The sequence below is a fragment of the Poecile atricapillus genome, chromosome 16 (assembly GCF_030490865.1).
Source record: "Poecile atricapillus isolate bPoeAtr1 chromosome 16, bPoeAtr1.hap1, whole genome shotgun sequence".
Lineage (NCBI taxonomy): Eukaryota > Metazoa > Chordata > Aves > Passeriformes > Paridae > Poecile > Poecile atricapillus.
Window position 1 is genome coordinate 6227896 of NC_081264.1, and position 22168 is coordinate 6250063.

Sequence of the window (22168 nt, forward strand, 5' to 3'; positions counted from 1 at the left end):
TGTTAGCTTTTTTTAAAAGGGGAAGAAGAAAGGCTATAACAAGAGGTCAAAGAGCTTTGTTTAGTCTGAAAGATTTCTGAATTATTTTTCCCTCCAGAAATACATATGAATGAGGGAGAAAAGGGACACCTTGGCTATTTACACTGCTCTGGGTCCCAGCAGAATTTCATGACTGTTCCAGACAAGTTCAATCAGCCATTTAAAGACCTTTCCACCTTCTATATTTACTGTGCTATAAAAGATTTGCTGTGCAGCATTATTCCACCCTATTTCCAGTAGCAGTGCCAAGAGCCAGAGCACACCCAGTCATGTTGGTGAGGTGGCAACAAGCAGTGCCAAGTCCAGCTTTCAAGAATATGCTTGCAACACCACCAGCACGACTGAGCCAGATATTGTGTCACTCAACCAGATATTCACTTTACCTTGTCTGGCAGAAACACACATCACTCCCAGATGGTGTTTTCACCTCAGCTTTGCTGTTGGGTGCCTTACAGAGATTTGCTGCTTCTCCTGCAAGCACCCATTCCTTCTCATGAGTATCTCTGTGTGGGTGACCAGCCTTCCTTAAGCAAAGCAACACATGCAGTTTGATTTAATACACTCTTTTCAAAGGTCTTGCAGAAGTGAATGCACCTTTAAAGGCTGCATTGTTGTCCTCCACCTGTGAGGAGACACCGTGTGGGAAGAACAAAAAAAATTGTATGACCACCAAGTCAAGATACTGGTCACTGGATATGAGGACCAGAGCACCTAAACTGGATCACAATAAGTCATCTATAGGGTTTAATCTGTCAAAATAATACAAGCTGAGATTTCAATAAGAAAGGTCAACCTCTTGGACTTGGAGTAAGAAAACCAAAGAGTCTGGTAAGACCCAGCAGCTCCTGCTGAACCAATATTTGTGGTTGTACATGGCAAAGCTGACATTCCTTTTTGAACAGAAAAGCAAAAGCCTGCAGAGGAGAAAAGCTGGAGAGAAATACAGGGGATGTCACCTCCCTTTCATATCCCATATTAGCAGATATTCCTGGATCAGTGTATTTGATACCAACAGTCATTTCAAACATGGGATCCTAACTTGCTCCAACTTCTCTCAAGTGAGAATGCTGAACAGGGCTGAGCCCCAAAGCCCAGCAGCCCCCAGCCCCAAAGTCTGCAGCATAACCCAGCTTCCCACCTCTGCAGCTGCCAGGGGCAAGACACTATTCCTCCACCCCCTATATATTATCACAATAATTAATAATATTCTGTAGGGGGAAAACAACAGGATGTAAAGTCTGCTTATTTAGGTGCACTGCCAATGCTTCCAGTGAAACCATCCCATCTTCCAGCCAGCTAAGATTTCTAATTAGAATATGAGGAAATTCAGCTTCAGCTTACAGTGAAATACTTGAATTAGCCACAAGCCATGGTAATTTGGGATCCTGGTTTCTGTCATCCCCTGCAAAGCTGACACTACAGTATGCAATTTCTGCAAAGGAAAAAAGTCAGGTTTGTTCAAGATAAGGCCTTGACACAGTTTATTTATTTGCAATCTTTAGGGACTGCTTAGCAAGCTCCAGAAACAGGCAAAAGAGAGAGTAATATGATGAGTTCAATTTGTTTAGTCCATCAAGGAGACTGCACTCACCTTCCCAAAACAGCAATCTTCAGGTAACACAAGTTAAGGCACAGCCAGGATGGTGAAGGGGAAGTGAGTTACAGCCCAGGAAAAAGGGAGAGGAAAAGCTGCACTACAACCAACCAACAAAACAAAGTGAGCTTCCTACCCATCAAGGACTGTTGTTATAATTTAATTCAGAGAAATGTAGCATAATTTCTGAGAAATGTTGGCATTTCTTGTTGGCAATCATTCTAGTGGTGCAGTGATGCGTGTTTCTCAAATGCCAATAACTGGTACTTAGGTTTCTCCTGAGCAACATCTCTGTGAGCAGGGACCTTCCTTGGGAACCACAATGGGTGACATCTCTTTCCAAGCAGAAGGACTCAGTGGCTACTTCATTGTCTCTCCAGAGACAAGAAGAAGGAGGAAAAAAAAGAATTCTTACTCTGTGCCTTCCTCAGCATTTTAAGAGCCAAAATGCCTCCAAGACAAAGATTAATATTTCAAATAAAGTCCCCTGATTATCCTCACAAAGCTTCCCAAAGGGGCTGGAAGGAAAAAGATGCTCTGTGCTGATCTGGACCGCTGGATTCCCTCAAGGCAGATCATTACACAGTGACTACGAAAACACTCCAGCTAACAACAGGCCCTCTTACATTCATATTTTCTTTGTGAGGCTTGGAAAATCCCAACCCCAGCCACTCCTGCTTTATTTTGGCACCTTTGCTATTGATCCCAGCCGAAGCCAGATACCACAGAGTTGTGGAAACACTAAAGAGAAATGCACCACACTTCATTGAACTCCAAATCCTCACAGTTTGGGCAAGTACACAAGTCAGTTTTATTTCATCTAGAGGTTGATCCTAATTAGAACAAGCAGATACATAAAGAAAAATATATGCAGAGCCCAAGTGTGCAGCTAGTCAGGGAACACAGAGGTCATACTTCAACCACTCAAACCTCCTGATTTCAGGCTGGGATTGGAACACAATGGTGGAAAAAAAAGAATATATCTGGAGATCAGGCTCAACACAGGAACAGAAGTTTTGGGAGCCCCCCAGGAAAGCCACTTCATAACAATCAAAACCTTGCAGAACAGTTTGAACTGTTTAGATATGTTTGTTCAGGGATGGCAGCCTAAATACCACACTTGTGTCAAAACAAGGACTTGATCCCTATTCTCCTTAATCACTGGCAACTGCTGCACTGTTATGCTTGCTATTCACAGTTAAAGTACATGAGGCTTACCGGGATATCCTTATTTTGCAGGTGAAAGCCAGTAATTAGAAAACAGGGAGTTGAAGACCCCCAAAGGGGATGAAAACAAGAAGAACCTCAGCCTTCTCATGAGAAGCATCCAAGCCCCTTGTCTCCGTTGCCTCTCAGCCACTTTCTCCAAGATGAGCACTGTGCTCCAGCCACCAAGCCCCAGCAGAAAGCAAGGTGGGAATCGCTGCTCTCCAGGGCTTGCACAGCTGCAGCAGAACTGGAAGGTGCCACCCAAGGGCTGCAGCAGCAGCCAGCATGTCCTGCTCATTCAAGTGGGTTACAGTCACTTCACACAGTTTGCTCAGCCGAGTCCCAGGAGAGTTTGGTCACAGCTGAGCACCAGCCCTACTGACAGGAGGGGCTTGCACTGCACAGGGAGGGCAGGCAAGAGAGTTTGAATCCAAGAGCTGTGCTTTAACATGCCCTGGGCCCCATGCCATCAATAAGAGCCCTGTTAAGCCTCAGGCTGTACAAGACAGACAGGTAGCTCCAAGCCCAGGACAGAGATCATTTCAGTTTAAGATGAAGCAACAGGGGAACAAAGTAAGTAGAAAATGAAAGTGGGTAGCATGAAAGGAGCAGTCCTAGGATAGCAGTGAATAGGTTTAAATCTGAACTCTCACTAGTGTCAGAAACACTGGTCTAACTAGAGCCCTTGAACAGCTCTAGGGCTTGTGCAGCCACTCACTGTGTAAAAATAAACTCAAGCAAAACACCCACTCCCTCTTCCAGCACTGAAGTAGCTGCTAGAGATGGACCAGAAATGCAGAGGCATGAGAGAGAGTGGAAAAGCTTCTCTTTTGGTTTTGGTCATAAGATAATACTGTGGACAAGAGAGGTGGTCTTACAGATATTTAATGGATGACAAGTGTGTGCCTGAACACAAATGATGAAGACATTCTGCTTAAATGTGGCAAACAGGCAGTGAAAGCTGCAGCTCTGACCAACAACAGGGAACAGCAGCACACAGAACAGGGCAGTAAGGCAAGCAGTTTTTGAGAGGACTGGAGAAAGCTGAGGCAATCAAAGTGACTACCTGCTTTTTGCAACAACATCTGGACACACATTTCCTGAATGCACCAGTGACTAGAGTAGAAATCCCTGGAAGATGCAAGAATAGGAGCAGAGATGGAGCCATGACATCTAATCTAGGGTGACATCTGCCTCTGGGCTAGAACAGCGAGATTGTTTTTGCCACTACTGGAAAGAAGATTGCTGTAGTCAGGAACAGAGCTGCTCAGGGGAAAAAAAAAAGCACTAGTGTGAAGAGAAAGCAGAATTCAGTATTATTCAGAAATCTGAGGTGCAAACTGGACATGATCTGTAGAACAATAAAAATGCCAGTCTGTGATCCTTGTGGATCACACATAATGACTGAGGAAGGAGGGAAACAGCTTGGGAGACAGGCCAAGTACCTTCTGTGTATCATTCTGATACTTCAGTTCTGGTAAAAGCCATTTGGCACAGACACCATCCTGAAGTGGAAGGATGCAGCTGCAAAAATGGAGACCACTTCTAATAGCACAACCTGCAAGGTATGAAATCAAGAGAGAAGCAGGATGGGCACAGGCATAGGCATGGGATAACCAGATCAGATCAATTTGGGCTTAAAATGAAAGACACGTTAGAAAGTCAAAATGAAATGTGTCTGTTTATTGATAGATCTTTGAGACTGAGCTAAATTTAAATCAAGAACACTTGAAAATGAAACATTCTGCAGAGATGTAGTTATTTGTACAGCTTTGGTTAACACCCTTCCTGGCAGTGAAATGCGCTTTAATGTGGTGAAGGCAGTGCAAGAAGAATGTTGCTGTCTTCTTCTCGCCATGCCTTACACGTTAATCTCTGCATTTTCCTTCCAAAAATCCTTGTAGATTTTTGCCCCTGTGTCTCTGTGCAGCCCCATCTCCACAGTCAGAGACCCTAGAAGTTTACCCAAGTACCAGAAGGTCTAAATCATCAGTTTCCAACACTACATTACATCCCAACCACAAATCAGGGCATCTGGAACAGCCTGCAAAGCATGGAGCTCCCTCAGCATCACCAAAACCTGAAGAAAAGGATTCCCCTTTCCATTAAATCCCAAGTCTGTCATTGCAGAGGGTCAAGGCAGACTCCTCAGAGAGTCACAGGCTTCATGCTGTCACTCATATTAATGATGCAATGCTTTATTAATTGGAGTTTTCCTGAACAGCATGTGTAGTATCAGTGACACTCATAATTAAATAGGCAGGCAGCATTTTTTTTTAAATGAGCTGAGAGTTAATTGAATTCTGGAGTCCCTGTGATCAGCTGTGAAATTTATACCTGCAATTTGTGCAGGCAGCAAGAACTAGAGCCTTTGGGGCCTTGTTATTCATCAAAAATAGGCTGATTTATTTGTGCCAAGTATCTCTGTAGGAGGCTCTTGGGCCCGATGTACAGTCACTTTCCTCCAATTAACCTCCCTGGCCTAGAGGGAAAAGAGAATTAGACATCTGTTAAAAGCACAAACCTAGTCTTGAGAAAGTAGGCACATTTCAGTGGAAGGCAGCTCTCAGCTGAGTTAACCTCTGGCCACCACGAGCTGAGGAGTTCCCAGCATGAAATATGTCAAAAACAGCCGACACAAACTACGGAGTTAAAGCAACTCACAGATGATAAGAAGTGGAAGATACCTGGCACAAGTCAGCTGGACCACTGTGCTTCACAGAGAGCAGATCCCTCTGGATTAGGGGAGGACACCTGCTCTGGTTGACAAGCATTACTGTGTAGGACAGCAATTCCTCTCCTGTTTCCTATCTGTGCAAAATCCACTTCCAGACTGGGTGCTTAGCAGCTGCTCTTCATGCCACCCTCCTTTCTCTTGCTGCTCAGCATGGGTAGTAAGTCTTTGTACAAGGACTGGAACTGGTTCACTTTTTTAGTTTCTCTAGTTTGGGGCCGAGCACAAAGCAGCTCACTGTGGTGAAAGCAGGAGTTTCTTAGTAAGAAGTCTGCAGACACTTTCAGGAAGTTTTCCAGCCACAGTTCACTTTGTGTCAGAATCATAAGGACCAGCCAGAAGCTGAGAAGAGATCTTGAGGACTAAAGCTGTATCTCTGTTCTGTAGAAATCCTTCTGGGATCCCCTCTTAGGGCCAATCATTGCCTAAGAGCACCCATGAAATGGTACAGCACAGCCAGGAACCAATAATACTCCTTGCTCAATGGATTTTCCAGTCCCAAGTTAACTCTGCCAACAATATGACAACATTGTTCTTCATCACTGAAGCACGGCACTGAAGCATTAGCTAATCCCTCTCAAGTGTGTGGGAAATAGTTTGGAGTTCTGCAGTTGGCTTTTATAAACGGTCCATCAGAAATGGCTCCAAGGCACAGACAGATCTGCCATGTGGCCATTCTGGAGAGCCCAAAACATGACTAGCTTTGCATGGGAGAAATACATGCCAGCATTTGTTTAATAATGTTTGCTTTCACAGAGAAAGTCTGAGATCAAAATGGCACCTGCTACCCTCAAAAGTACACCAGAACAAGCACAGCCAAATTGTCCACCCTGCTCTTGCCCACAGCAGATTGCAGCACCAGGTTTTTATCTTCACCATGTTCCTTCTAGCTATGTGATCCATGACTTCTGGTTGAGATTTTTTTTTTTTTGTCTCTTTTTTTCAGTGCTAGATTACTTTAAAATGCTGTAGTTTAGTTTGCATTTTATTTTGGTTGACTAGAGTATAAAGTTTACTCTGTCCACCACCTAAGAAAGCCCATATCCCTGTCTGCTGGAAATCATGGGAGGCCAACATACCTCTCTTGAACAGTTCTCCTTCATCCAGTGTCACTGGTATCATTCAGGGGGAAAACAAACAAAACCCAAACACACACAAACCACAACACATTCAGCATACTGACAGCCTGATTAACTGTTAAAAAGCCTATGTTTCCTTGTGACTAAAAGAAGCCATTTAAAATGAGCAGTCAAGACTTGTTAATGACCCTTGTAAATATCTTCAGTGATGCCCTATGACTTCAACATCACAATAATCTATATAAAAACTGTTTATACAGAAACTGGTCTCATGGGAAAACTATTTTATAAACAGTTAGAAAATCCTTTTTGTATTTCAGCTGTTATTTGTTTATGAACTAGCTCAAAATGCAATGCAAGTCAACCTCCAAGTAGCTTAGGTGGTTGTTTACAAAAAAAAGGCAATGGCAGAAGCTGGTCCCAGAAGTCAGCCTGGGAACCTCTTAATAAGGACATTTCAGTCCCCCAAGACACTCCTCCCACTGCAGAAATGCAGTTGCCACACAGCAATTGTAGCCTGCCAGCATTAGACAGGATCTTCAGTAGATTAAGAACTGCTCCAGTGATTCTGGAGGTCTGTAGTTTCTCCCAGGAGCACTTCATCGTTGAACCACGCTTTAGGGTACACTGCTTTCAGCAGGGGTCTCAGCAGGTACCTTTGCTCATTAAAGCAGACTACAACAGCCCAAGATTTCCTGCTGATCCAGGAAATTTCCCTGGTAAACACACACCAATTCTCAGAAGCACACAGCTTCACATCCAGCCGCTACCGATAGTACCCAGGTTCAGCGAGCAGCAGAAATGCCACAGTGTATTACCAGGGAAAGACATAACTCAAGTATAACTGTAGAGCAATACATGACAGGAGTCAAATGCTTAAAAGCATGAGATACACAGGTCCACAGTGAGGTAAAATAAAATCCCACAGGAAACAAACAGGCTGCTAACCAGGACGATGTAACCAGTACTTACCAAATAGCTCCGGGTGCATATTCCGGGTGAATGGCTTTCAGTGAATGCAAAGCTGTATCTTTGACTTCAGACATTTTAGCAGGGTTTGAATACTTCAAGCAACATGAGCTATTTGCTGCAGAGAATTGAGTACCAGCTATCAGGCTCTGCCAGCCGGGGATAGGACTATGCCACCCCATGAATGACTCTCCCACCGTGAGCTAGTGCAGCTGGGACAGCATCACTGCTGGCACTTAGAGCTCCCCTGGATCTCTGCAGGCAGCAAGCTGGAATGAGATTGGAGCTGCCTTCCAGAAAGTCTCAGACATTTCATGGACAGCAGGTTGAACTCACAGCTATGTTAGCGAGAGTCACTTCTCTGTTGGCGCACAGATGCAAAAAGGGCAAAGTTTTCAAGCCATTCATGGCAGAGGATCACCACTGAGATTTTCTGTGTTGGTTTTGTTGTTGGGTTTTTTTAAGTATATACATACACGTACATGTAAACACACTTACAATGAAATCAGAACATGTACCTTGAAGTTATTTATGCAATCTCTATAGGTTTAGTCATCACAGACAAAAACATTGCATCCATCTGTCATGCTGGATCAGATAACCGATCCTTCAAACCTAATAACTACTTCTGGAAAGCAAGCAAAAAACACACTTGCTTAATTCTGCCTCTTAAAGACACAGCCACTTGTCTCACTGTGGGCACACAGGACCACCAAGATCCAAAAGGACTACAGGGCGTCAAAGGTTTGTTTCAGGTCTCTTGAAAAAAACTCAATCACCAGTTAATATAGAAGGATAAAACACCAAGAGGCTCTCCTAGTGAGCTATCCAAAAGTCAGCCATCAAGATCTTACCCTAAAAAGAGGTCATCTCCAGTACAGCTTTTCTTCATCCACCATCGTCCTGGCTAATGCAGCACCACTCTGCATAAACCTCCAGCACTCCCTAGGGCACTGGGAGCAAAGAGCCCAAACCCCACATACCTCCTGGTGGGGCTCTGCAGGCTTCATCCCAACGGGGATCACACAGCAGGCTCTGCACACCTTCATCCCAACGGGGATCACACAGCAGGCTCTGCACACCATCATCCCAACGGGGATCACACAGCAGGCTCTGCACACCATCATCCCAACGGGGATCACACAGCAGGCTCTGCACACCTTCATCCCAACAGGGATCACACAGCAGGCTCTGCAGGCTTCATCACAACGGGGATCACACGGCAGGCTCTGCACACCTTCATCCCAACGGGGATCACACGGCAGGCTCTGCACACCTTCATCCCAACGGGGATCACACGGCAGGCTCTGCACACCATCATCCCAACAGGGATCACACGGCAGGCTCTGCACACCTTCACCCCAATGGGGATCACACGGCAGGCTCTGCACACCTTCATCCCAACAGGGATCACACGGCAGGCTCTGCACACCTTCATCCCAACAGGGATCACACAGCAGGCTCTGCACACCTTCACCCCAATGGGGATCACACAGCAGGCTCTGCACACCTTCACCCCAATGGGGATCACACAGCAGGCTCTGCACACCTTCATCCCAACGGGGATCACACAGCAGGCTCTGCACACCTTCATCCCAACGGGGATCACACAGCAGGCTCTGCAGGCTTCATCACAACGGGGATCACACGGCAGGCTCTGCACACCTTCATCCCAACGGGGATCACACGGCAGGCTCTGCACACCTTCATCCCAACGGGGATCACACGGCAGGCTCTGCACACCTTCATCCCAACGGGGATCACACGGCAGGCTCTGCACACCATCATCCCAACGGGGATCACACGGCAGGCTCTGCACACCTTCACCCCAATGGGGATCACACGGCAGGCTCTGCACACCTTCATCCCAACAGGGATCACACAGCAGGCTCTGCACACCTTCACCCCAATGGGGATCACACAGCAGGCTCTGCACACCTTCATCCCAACGGGGATCACACAGCAGGCTCTGCACACCTTCATCCCAACGGGGATCACAGAGCAGGCTCTGCACACCTTCATCCCAACGGGGATCACAGAGCAGGATCTGCACACCTTCATCCCAATGGGGATCCTGCACTGGGCTCTGCACACCTGCATCCCAAAGAACTCACAGTGGTGTTCTGCAGGCTCCATCACAACAGAACAGGACAGGTTGTACGTGTCTACATCACAATGGAAGCCCCTCTCTGGGGTTCTTCACGACTTCCCCACCATGGAACCATGGAACCCCCACACGGCAGGGCTCTGTACCCCTTCTCCCCACACGGGCCGGGCACGGCAGCGAGCAGCTGCGAGAGCTCTGGGGCCGCCGCGCTTCAGCCACCGCTGCCCTGGAATGCCACACGGACCCCCAGATCTTTATTGGGAACACATGTGCCTGCCAGGGAGCTCCGACCCGGCTGCCCGACCCCGGGCTGGGGCTGCGCCGGCCACAGGTGCCTTGGCTTTGCCGCTCGCCCGGCCTGCGGGGCGGCCCCGAGGGCGGCAGGAGTCCCGCAGCGGGTCCCGCACAGCCGGCGGCCCGGGCCGGCCCGGAGAGCGCCGGGAGCCCCACGGCCGGCCCGGAGAGCGCCGGGAGCCCCACGGCCGGCCCGGGGCTCTGGGGCAGCCCCGCAGCGGGTCCCGCACAGCCGGCGGCCCGGGCCGGCCACCAGAGGGGGACAGAGCACCGCACTGGGCCGGGCCGGGCCGGGCCGCACTCCCCGGGCCCGCTGCGGGTGCTCCCGGCCCGGCTCCTCGCCCTCCGGCTGGGCCGGGCCCTCCGCCGGGGCCGGGCCGGGCCGGGCCGGGGGACACGGCGGCCTCTGAAGGGCAGGAGGAGGCTCCCCCGCTCCCCGCGGGTCCCCGTGTTTGGGGTATCGCTGTAGGGTCTGCCCGCTCTGTTGGGAGCTGCCCGGCGGATCGGGGTCCCCCCCAGAACGCACAGCTGGCCCCAGCATCGCCATCCGATCAAACGCCGCAAATAACGTTGTTTATTTAAAAAATATTAGAGCAGCTCTTTGCCATAAGTGACAAGTCATTATTTAATTCCTTTGGTACTCGTGGAAATAACATCAATCAACATGAATGCATCTGCTAGCTAAATATGAATGTAATCATCCATTAAAATGTTAACATTTATGAAAACTGTTTATTAAAATAAAGTTATAAGAATCTCATTGTGATTTGATAATCAGCTAATGTCCCCTCAAGGCTGAATTTGAACATTTGATGTTTGGAACTAGATAACATTTTAAATGCCCCATCAGTTTATAACTCCAGTTATTCTAAAACATGATTAGGCCTTTGTTTTGCAGCCCTGGAAACAGATCTCCTTTTTTATCCTTGTGGCCTGTGCAAAATGGGCCTCCCCCCCCCCCCCCCCCAGCCTAAAAAATCCAAATTCAGAGAACCAAAGAGGTGAATGTATGAAGATAAACTGAAATCAAAATGAGGTGGTTTACCCTACCTGATCTAGTAGGGTTTGTGTGACAAGAAGTGCTGAGATAGGAGAGCCCTTTCCTTCTGGCATGGTGGTACTGGGAGAGGGTGACAGGGGAACATCCTTGGTATGAATGGGCTGTGCCCAAGGCGACAGCAATGGGACCAAGAAGCCATCCAGGTACCCAAATGTGCCTGCAGGTGTGGCCCTCTGTCCTTTCCCTTGTGAACATCCCAGCTGCCATTCTCCACCTCAAACCCAGCCCCTTTTCCAGGAAGGGAGATGTAGTACGTGTAATTAGGTAACATTTTGCTGTAAGACAGCTGACAGCCATGGGCAGGTTTCATTTTGAGTCATGCTTTCTATTAAGTACATATCAGGTCTGCTTCCCTGTGCAGAAGCCCCAGCTCCCCAGGAGCTTGCTGTGTGCCCAGCCTGGCGTGCAGGAACTACACAGTGCATTCATGTGCACTGAGATTCTTTGCCTTCCCTGTTCTGGTAACTCTTCAACTCAGATTCAAATGTGACTGCAACAAATTCAGTTGGCACCTGTTTGCTCCATCTAGCATTTTAACAGGCAGCTCTGAGCCAGGCTCCTAATTCCTGCTTTGCTTTAATCTCCAGACCCAAGCTAGCTCTGGCATACCTCCATAGAAAGCTCATATATGCCATTGTCCTCTGACAAGTACAGTTTGATCCTAAAGGACTATCTTCACCACAGTTAATAATGAACCATAATGAATAGACCTTGCAACAACTTACTCAGACACCCCCAAAAGTGGTATGATTGGTCATAAAATCCTGTGTTGAAATATGAAACATCCAACATTGTGTGGGAATGAGAAAATTTTGTATCTTAATCTGGATTTGTGTGTACTCTTAAAAAATCTTGAGAACTCAACACATAAATAGGGACTTTACAAATTTCTGAGTTTCAGCTGTTTCAGTTGAATTTAGTAAACTGCGGTTTCATAATTCCCAGTAAATTCAGCTATAAAGCCCCAATCACTGCCAATTCATTACATATTAGTTTTACCAGAATAGATCCAAATTCTTTTGATAACCACGAGGAAACTCTGAGCACTGTCTTTGTTCTGGGGAATTTCCACTATCATTCAGCATTAGTCAAGCACTAATGGACATTAAAAAATAAAGAATTGCTGTAGACTGGAAAAAATACATCATTTCAACTTTCCCATGTGACTGATGCCTTGAGAAATTGACTGACATAGCTATAACAAAATAATTATCCTGTTATAGCTATGCCAGTATAACTTCTCCACATGGACACTCTATTCTAAAATTTAAGTGACTTTATTACAGAATAATTACTCCAGGACTTTAGACCAGAATGAGGTTCTGCACTGGAGAGTTTTGCCAGCGTGGCCCTGGTGATTTAAATTCACCATACTAAGCAGGTAAATTTTGCTGTGCAGACTCTCAGGAGATCCTGCCAGCAGTATTAGATAAGACATCCCAATTCTGTATTATCTGAAAATTGAACTTCTGCACTATACAGGGCATAGCATTCTATTTTGCATGCATTGTCAAACAGGCAGGGCTTTTGCCTCCCAAAGGAATGTCTTCTTGAAGCTCAGAAGGAAGGACAGACAGGCATCGCTCAGTTGTAGAAAAAAAGAAATGGGATTGGGTAAACCCAAAGTCACATTTTCCAAGTGCACTATCACTTCCATTTGCAAACGTGAACTCTGGATGTCCAGCCTTCCCACCCGCTTGCCTATACTTTTTTGGCTAGAAAAACACACCTCTGAGGCCAAATTCCTTTTCCTTGCTGGTATTCTGATGGGCTCTCAGGCACACTCGGGCCTCACACGGGTTACAGCTGGCCTTTCAAACATGCCATGCTCCCAGCACACGCTGTCCAGACGTGCAGCCGAGCCCCTGGCTCCTCTGCCCAGCTCCTGGCTGCCAGCCCGCACTGCCTGAGTCACCCTGGCCACAAATTATTCATTCGAGCCACCGAGCATCATCACAAGCCACATTCTTCTAACAAGACTTCACACGCCTGAGCTAGCAAATGTCGTGATGATTTGGGTCGTGGAGACACCGGGAGAACCGTAAGTGTGGAATGCAGGAAGGACTCGCAGCCTCCTCCTGCTCCTCTCCTCATCAGCCGGGCTCCGCTTGTGCTGGAGCGGGGAGCTGTGGTTTGCCTGATCTCGGCAGCAGGAACAACTCTGGTCTCTGCACAGAGACCACCCGGGAACCTTGGGTGCTCCAGGCACAGAGTCATTTACCACGTGTTTGAAATTGAACTAGTGGAAAGATCTTGTTCAGTCCCAAAACACAGCTGAGCTAACACACAGGAATCAAAGGAAACAAGCAGCCCTATTAACAGCAGGATCAGTGAAGCCTGGTTTGCTGCACATTTGTCTTTCAAAGTTGAGCTCCTCTGCGGATTCCCTCGTGCCGAAAGACTGAGTTTGTGCCTTTTGTTTGATGGACAAGCGTACTGGGTTTGCATGACAAGGTTTTGGTGGCAGGAGGGGCTACAGAGGTGGCTTCTGTGAGGAGCTGGCAGAATCTTCCCCTGTGTCCAACGGTGTCGGAGCCAGCTGGCTCCAAGACGCACCCAGGGCTGGCCAAGACCCAGCTCATCAGCAGCAGTGGTAAATCCGTTCTTTAAATCAGAAGGGATTTAAAAAGGGGTGCTGGGGAGAGTGTGGGGAGCAGGAGTGCCTGTGCAACTGCAGCTGGAGAAAGAACCAAGAAAAACAGCCCTGTAGGTACCAAGGTCAGGGAAGAGGGAGGAGGTGCTCCAGGCACCAGAGTAGCAATTCCCATGCATCCCATAATGAATGATGGCCATGGTGAGGCAGGCTGTTCATGTGCAGCCCATAAAGCTCCATGGTGGAGCAGATACTCACCTGTAGCCTGGGGAAGACCCCACACTGGAGCAGGGGGATGCCCAAATGAGGCTATGACCTTGTGGGAATTCTGCACTGGAGCAGGTTTGCTGGCAGGTCTTGTGCTCTCCCTGGCAGCCCTGAGAGGGTCAGCTTTCCACTGAGCTGTGGACCACTCCACAGGACAGCTGGGGAAGGCACTGGGCTAGGGAGATGAGAAAAAATATTTTCCTGTACATCTCTTCTTAGTCCAAAATCAAGGGCAGTAGCCACACATGGGACATCCTGTTTGGAAAGAGATTTCTTAAAAGTAATCCTTTTTTCCTCCAGAAATTTTGACACTTCCCATTCTGGACTCTACTCACCATAAGTGGGTTTTATTGTCATGGAAAAAAAAAATTATGCAGCATTAGAAAGCAAGAAAATACTGAACAGCTCTTGCCTTGCAGCTAAGTGTGATCCAGGCTCCATTGCAGTCAGAGCCAGGAGTCCCATTGACGCCAGTAAGGCAGGGATTTTACTTCTGAAAGTTTAGTTTTTGTTTCATGTTTGTATTAAAGAGCCTGAGAACCCATGCTTGATGAGGTTAAGCAAGCCCAGCAGGGTCAATACAATGCTCTTGTTCCCTCTCAGATCCACACACAGCCCAGACCACTCTGTGTGTGTCTGCCTCTGAATTATTTAACTGTCCAGCTGGTTAAAAATAGCACAGCAGCAACTCCCTTTCCAGCCTCTGACTGTTAAATGGGCGTCAGAGCCCAGCCAAGGCCGAGGTCGTGGCCTGGGCTGCACATGTGGCCAGGGCGAGCTGGATGCCGGAGGGAGGGAGGGAGAGGCATGTCGCCGCAAAGCCTGCTTCCAGCACGATGATATCAGCCTGTGAAAGAAAAGCAAGGCAAACTCAGAACACTATGAAGCTGCCAAAGAAAACACTCTCTTCACAATGAACAAAAGTCTGATTAATTATTAATTGCCTGGCAGCTAATTAGCATTCCCTTGGGCAGCTGTCTACAGAGTGCCTTATATTTCCAACACACGGTGGGCCAACATCATCGATGCAAATGGCTTTGGATCAGAGTTAGCAACTGATTTGTTGCCTGAAACAAGTTGTTCCCCTCCCGACTCCCCATCTCCTCCTGTCACCTCTCTTTTCTCCACCCAGGGACTTGGACTCATTACAGTGTGAGCTAAGCAGAAAACATCCCTTGCTGATGAATCTCCTTCCTGTGGTGCTTTTTTCTAAGGCAGCTGGACACCTCCCAGCAGCCACCCCTGTGCACAGCCCCAGCCTGCGTAACAGGAGGGTGACTGCAGTGCTCCAGCCCTGGAAGAAACCTTCTTTGGCTGTTGTGTGGCCAGAGGGGAGGGGAGCAGCTCTGGGTGGTGAGGCACTGATCAGCTGAGGCAGGGACCCAGTCTGGACTTTAGAACTCAAGGCAGCATTCAGGGAATTCAGCATCAGCGAATCATAGAATCGTTTAGGTTAGAAAACACTTGTAATATCATCAGGTCCAACCCACTGCCAAGGCCACTACTAAGCCATGTCCTTAAGCACCACATTTACCCATCTTTTAAATCCCTTCAGGGGTGGTGACTCCACTGCCTCCCCGGGCAGCCTGTTCCAGTTCCTGACAGCCGACAACCCTTTTGGTGAAGAAATGTTTCCCAATATTCTAGCTAAACCTCCCTGCTTGCATTCAGCTCCTATTAATGTTAATGCGACTGAGGCACATGCAGACCCCTTATGAGAGCATAAACATAAATTACAGCTATGTACAGGCAGAGCAAGCCTTCATCTTGCTGTTTTACAATGCCAAGAAAGATGCACTTTCCATTTTAGGAACTTAGCAGCTTTAATTATTTCTTTTTTTTTAATGGAACAAGTCAATAGAGTTGGTGAAATACTACAGCAAAATCTGAAGGTTTCTCAATTTACCGTCATACCACTTGGCAAAAGTTGTCTACAAACCTGTGCAGACTAGGAAACAAGTTTAGGATTAGTAGTGTCTCCAAAATGCACCTTTCTGAGGTTTAGGTAGGTGTCAGGCTGTCCCTGCAGTACAGAATTAATTTCAAAGAGTTTTTGGCATTTTCCCTGAGAAATTCACCCAACCTCTGTATTTTACACCTGACACCTGAGTGTACCTGTCACTTATTTTCATTAGGTGAAGATGTGTCTGAGAGCTCAACAGGAAAGTGGGCAAACTTTAAAAGGCAAGATGGTGAAGGAAACAAGGATCAGCTACAGAGCAGGCTCAGGTGTCAGCCCTGGCCGTCAGGAGCCAGGAGTACCAGAGAAGGTGAGCTGACCTGGAATCCAGCAGAGATAATAGCTGTCACCCCAACAACTTCAGCAGAGCTCAGACTGGTGAAGGATCATCTCCAGCTCCCGAGATTAGAGGAATGATCATTTTCCTTGCAGACAAGGCCAGGTGATAAAAGCTGCCATGGTGATCAGAGAAGCCCTCATTAAGAGGAGCACAGAATCGTTGAGCCAGAGAGCAGTTCCCTGGTCTGTTTACACAGTTTTTAGAACAAGGAGTCCAGCACCTAAGACTACGTGTCCTGGCTGCTACTGCAATATAAACATCATAAAATCACTCTTTTCTTACCCCAAAGCCAGAGGATAAGTGCTGATGCAGCAAGATGACTGAGATAAGAACAGTTGCTTTCAGAGTGAAGGGACGCAATCTGTGGGAAGTTCTTTGTTTCCAGGCAAAGAACTTGAGCTACCAAGTGAAAAAAAAAAAGCCCACAGTCAAGTTTCAAGTTCTTATTCTCATTCTACAGGTTTAGCCTGCCTGCTGCCTTGCTCTAACTCTGCACTGTGCCAGTGAGGCAGCACATTAGTCAAATATGAGACCATTAAGTTATATCTCTATAGATATGGGATATAACCCCTTGAAATATATACATACTGCAGAGGAGCAGAGCATGGCTTTGTGGTACTCCTGTTAACAGTTCTGCAAAGAACCTGCAGCTGCAATGCACAGCTAGATATTTTATTAGACTACATTTCTCCTCGTGTACATGAGTCATATAAAGTACATAAACTCATGAAGTCCAACTAAGACTGGCATAAATCAGGGGTAGCACCAGTGGAGCCAATAGAGTTGCACTGGGGTGAAAGTGGCATAAATCAGAGGCTGATCAGGTACACATTTTCTTTAAGGTAGACAGACCATTAAGTGGCTTACATAGACTCCTTATCACATTACAGTTCTGTAAGGTAAATAACAGTCACCAAGCACTGTATATAATGAATTGCAGCCTGCAACATACAGCAAATGGCCATTTTTCTCTGGGAATCTCTCGGCTCAGAGCTCTGAGACCAAAAATAATGGGCAATATTCTCCAGCATTCATGTGTGACATTCCCATTAGTATTAACAGGAGGTATGTGCCCAAAGTCAGGATGTATTCATCAGCAATCTGAATTGGATATTACTGAGGCTCCCAATGAACATTCCAGTTTCATCCCCAGCCATGACCCTCCTAGGGAGCAGCCACAGCTCTTTACTCGCCTTTGCACAGGAAAATATTTATTTGGTGTCAGGTAGAGCTGGGATCAGAGGAAGCAGGGCAGTCTGGTATCACTCACCTCTGAGCATCAGCCCCCAGAGGAGCCTCACACAGCAGCCCAGCCCTCAGCAGGACTCACTGGTGCATGCACTGGGCGTCTATCACAGGAAACAGCATCAGGACTCGGAGGCTGCATGGCAGCTGAAGCCTGAAGGAAATAAGAGAAGTGAATTGACCACAAAGTTACAGGACAGATCAAGAATTTTACAACTTAAATTCCCAAGCCTGTTTTCCTCCCAATAAAGCCTGCTTTCTGCCTATATACACATTTATTGTACGTTGGAAGGGCAGCAAAGAGATCAGAGTTTGTTTAGATTGAAGTTCAAAAGTAATTTGTCTAGTTCAAGGTAGAGATATGCTTCTTTAAAGCTTAATATACACATTAATTGCTTCATTTTTAAATTAGACTTCAAAGTTACTGGAATAGAGAGCTAAAGCAAGTTCAACAAGCAACCAAAGTTTAACTAACACAGGCAGAGCATGGATGTGTACACAGTTCTGTTAACAGGAACAAATTGCTTCCTGCCCTGAATTGCACCTAAGAAGAGCCATAAGCTGGTTCGAAACTAAATATACACCACAGCATGTGTACTTGCTAAGAAGGTCATTAGAACACAGAGCTTGGGGAGACAGCTGTGCCAGGAGAAAATAAATATAAAAATAAGGTGTAGTGGAATCTGTGCAAGAGAAAATAACTGAAAAGACACAGAAGGCCAGGGAGCACAGCTGCTTGAAATTATTCTTTAGAAAAGAAATAGTGCAGCTGCATGCCTTATCCTAACCTCCTATCTCTGAAGGTATGAACCTTGGCAATGCTATTCCTGCCCTACCCAAGTGTAAGCATCTGGCACTAGAGAATGCCTTATGGAGAGCCAAAGGTGAGACTGCCCATCCAGCCTAAGGAATTAGGTTATAAGATTCTGGAGGTCTTGGCTTTGCAGTTTAACAAGTGTCCCTGTCAAAGACTTTCTTCACTGCACTAATACAGACTTCTGTCAGCTCTAAATGCCAGGGCTTAATCCCAGAGTTACTGGCTTGTCAGCAGAGTCTCCCAGAATACTGTCCATACCTTGGACAAGCTGCAATTAGAGTAACAGAACAATGTAAACAGGGCTCTAACCTAAACATGACTGGCAGTGATACAAGAGAGGGGTCAGGGGGAAGCTAATCCAGAAATTCAGTGTGCACCCCCTTAAGCAAGGAGTTCGAGTGCAACTAAAAATAGAAGGTGAGACTATCTGACAGCTAAATTGCCAGTGGTAGCTTAGCATGGATTCGGTTACATTGCTCAGCGACCCTCAGTGAATTAAATAGATTGAAATGCTAATGATAGAGTGAATTCCCAGTACAGAGGTAGAATAAAGTAGTCAGATTAGGTTTCAGACAAGGTGAGTTCAATGGCAGCAAAGAGATCAGAGTTTGTTTAGATCAAGGTACAAAAGTAATTTGTCTAGATCAGGGTAGAGAGATGCTTCTTTAAAGCTTAGGGGCTCCCCAATGTTAAGTAACATGTCAAAAACACGTAGACCTGAGAAGCTGTTTCAGTGGCTGCTATTTTATGTGATTTCTATCAACACTGGAACATTTCTCACTGGTCTCAATACACTCCTAATGGCATCACCATTTATCTCCTAATTAATTAAATGCTACTCTGATGACAGATGTGTGACAGTTCACCTGGGCTGTCACTCAGACTGTACTTGTTTCTTCTCACTGGGTATTCCAACCAGTGTGGTGCTGCAGTGAAACCATAACTGTGGCATTCATTGTCTTTGGGGTTTACAGGTGATCACCACGACACCACAGCTTCACAAGTACACAGAGGCTCATCCCCACTGCTCCTCCTAAAGCTCAGGAAGCAGAAAGGACTCACATCCTTGATCAGGTGTCTTACCTGCCACTGCACAGACCAAGCCCAGGCTTGTTTTTTAAACAAAGATTAAACCCCAGGCTAATGATAATGGAAATTGATACTCACAAAGCACACACAAAAATTAAGAACTGAACTTGAAACTCCACTCAGGGTTCACCTGTTCAAAACAACTCTGGAGGCTCTTCAGAGCAGGTGTATTAATACATAAATTCCAGGATCAATTTAGCCTAAAACAACTGATCCATCCCTTCTCTTCCAAGGTCACAAGGCAAGCCAATGCCATTAGATTGAAACCAAACTTGATATAAGATGCACTGTCCTCACAGTGAGGGCAATTAAAGACCTTACTTGACAAGATAGCAGGCTTACCATCACTCAGAGTTTTAAAAATGGGATTAGGCATCTTTCTAAAGGATGTGTTCCAATTCACTATCCTTGTAATTCAGGATAGTTATTCCTGTAAGAAAGTGACATTGCAGCTTGTCATTCAGCTATCAATCAGCAGTGTCATAATACTTCAGTGTCAGTTGTCTGTTTCCATTACAATAAATAAATAAGAATTACATCTTCTATTCAAGAAAAAGCAGTGTAAGCCTGTGTAAGGTCAGGGGAGGTGTAACATGTCATGCCCATGGGAGCTGCTTTTGCTGTAGTGCTTATATGAAACTGAGAGCAAGAAATCCAAGCTCTCTGGCACCCGTGTTTTCAGTCTAAGCACCAGACCTCACCATCTGGTTATTGGGTTAATTACTATATAGGAAAAACTACGAGGAAAAACATCCTCCAGAGTGATAATTTGATTTAGGTCACCCTGCTTGAGGTCTGACACAAACAGGACCAGCTTTGAGATGGCAGCTGACTTGGCAGGAGTCAGTTCCTCAGCCAGACAAGCTGCATTTTGAGCGGTCACTTCTCAGACACCGCATGTGGGGTGGGACTCACTCCTGCCTTCCTCTTCACCGAGGCCAGTTGTTGGCTTGGTCTCGGTATTACTCCAGGAAGGGACTCCATGGCCAGTGTTTAGGAACTGTGTGAGACAGCTTTGCTGACTGCCCATGAGGCTCCACCCTCAGCACCTGCAGTTAGCAAGATCTGGGACCAGTGAAAATCTGAGGAACTACAGTCCCTCAAGTACAGAGAAACTGACAGCAGAGTCTCACCCCTTGTGGTTCCAGGCCAAAATGAGATGCAGCAAGTGGAAATAATTCTGGAGAAGCAGAGCCTTGATGTGCTTTCTCCATTCATAGTAACAGTCCACTTTATGCCAAGTGACTCATTACCATGAGTGAAGGGAACGTGATTCAACCAGAAAAGCACATGTAATTTGCATAGATTACTTTCCCACTTGGTTTCCATGCTGTGAAGTAACAGGGACTGGCTTCAAGAAAAAAAATTTAAAAAAACTAAAAAAAAAAAATAATCCCATGACTAATTCTTTGCTTAAGTATTAAGATATAATAGATTGAAGAGACATTTGGATATAGCAATCTAGAGGAAATAAAAACAAACCAAGCATTGTGTTCCAGTAATTTCTAGTGTTGTGAAAGTGAACAGAAACTATTGTTCAGAGAATGCTTCAAACACCCTTGCAAAAGAATAAATAAATGTTTCTGTGAGCCCATAGAAGAAACGAAGAGGGGGAAAACTCAGTTGGTTGGATTTCAAGATTTGCTTTTCTTCCCTGGCTGAGTGCATCTTGTGTTTTTGTCAGAGGTGACACCACCCTTATCAGCCTCTGTGGAAGGACCACTGCAGAGCTGGCAGCTCCCTCTGAACAGAGGGTGCTCTCCTCCACACTTGCACCTTGCTCTGGACACTGCAGCATTTCACAAGATGAAACTCAGCTTTCAGCAGTTATATATCCAAACATTAACCTAAAACTAGGATGTGATTTCCCTTGTAAGTGCACTGTAATGCAGTGGCTGCAGTGGGTAGTTTGCAGTTTCCTTTGCTGAAGTACTTGCTGGCATAACCGTGATAAGAATAAGCAACTGGTTCCAGTAAAGTCACAAGGGCAAACCCAAACTGCTTTTTTTGTGCATAAATGGTTTAATGTGACAGGGCATGGGGAAAGCAGAAGATCTGTCAGAAAAAATAAACAGGAAAGAAAATATTATTTCAGAATAACTCATCCCAAGTAAATGGAGCTTTCCGAAGAAGCAGCTTGTAAACTATTGGGTTTCAAGAGTTGCATCCTGGCTCCAGGCAATGTATGATGCTTCACTTGACAAACAAACCAAGCTCAAGAAAAACAACTTCACTAGATTAAGACAGCAAGGAGGTTTTGGGAAGAACTGAAGTGACACACGGCTCGCCAGACACAGGGCTCGTTTCACTGCAAGAGAGCAGTCAGGCTTCAGATGAGGCAGATAAACAAACAGACCTGAAACCTGCAAAACCTTTCCCCACGCTTTGAACCAACTGCAAAGATCAATAACACCATATTTTAGGAAATGTGCAGAAGAAAAGTAGCACCTCCTTACAGCAGCACAATGAAGACACACAAATCAACATGCAGCTACTCAGCTTTCTGTCCCCAGGCCTGCGTCTCCTGAAGCCTGCTCCCTGTGCCTTGCATTTCTTTTACTTCCAGCTCAGTGGCTCAGAGGTGGTTACCTACCTGAAATTGTGCTGCTGAAAGAGAAGGTTCACCTCTGCTGTCCTGAAGGATGGGAAATGTCACTGCAGAGATGGGTGAAATTACCTGCAAGGCACTCCCTTAACATTCCAAGAAATTTATTTTGAACCTCATATAAGAAACCAGCTGGAAAATAGAGAAGACAAGTAATAGAAGGGCAC

General features: G+C 46.3%; 1 long non-coding RNA gene across 3 annotated transcripts; it reads right to left on the minus strand.

The window, feature by feature from the left end:
• Positions 1–14295: 14295 nt before the first annotated feature.
• On the minus strand, positions 14296–22034 carry LOC131585495 (uncharacterized). 3 transcript variants are annotated; one of them, XR_009278965.1, is made up of 4 exons: positions 21990–22034; positions 17516–17644; positions 16528–16644; positions 14296–14792 (listed from the first exon to the last, which is right to left on the minus strand). It is a non-coding gene; the product is annotated as an uncharacterized LOC131585495 (long non-coding RNA). The 3 variants fall into 3 exon arrangements; XR_009278964.1 differs by lacking the exon at positions 21990–22034 and adding an exon at positions 21853–21969; XR_009278966.1 differs by lacking the exons at positions 14296–14792; positions 21990–22034 and adding exons at positions 16232–16357; positions 21853–21969.
• Positions 22035–22168: the final 134 nt, after the last annotated feature.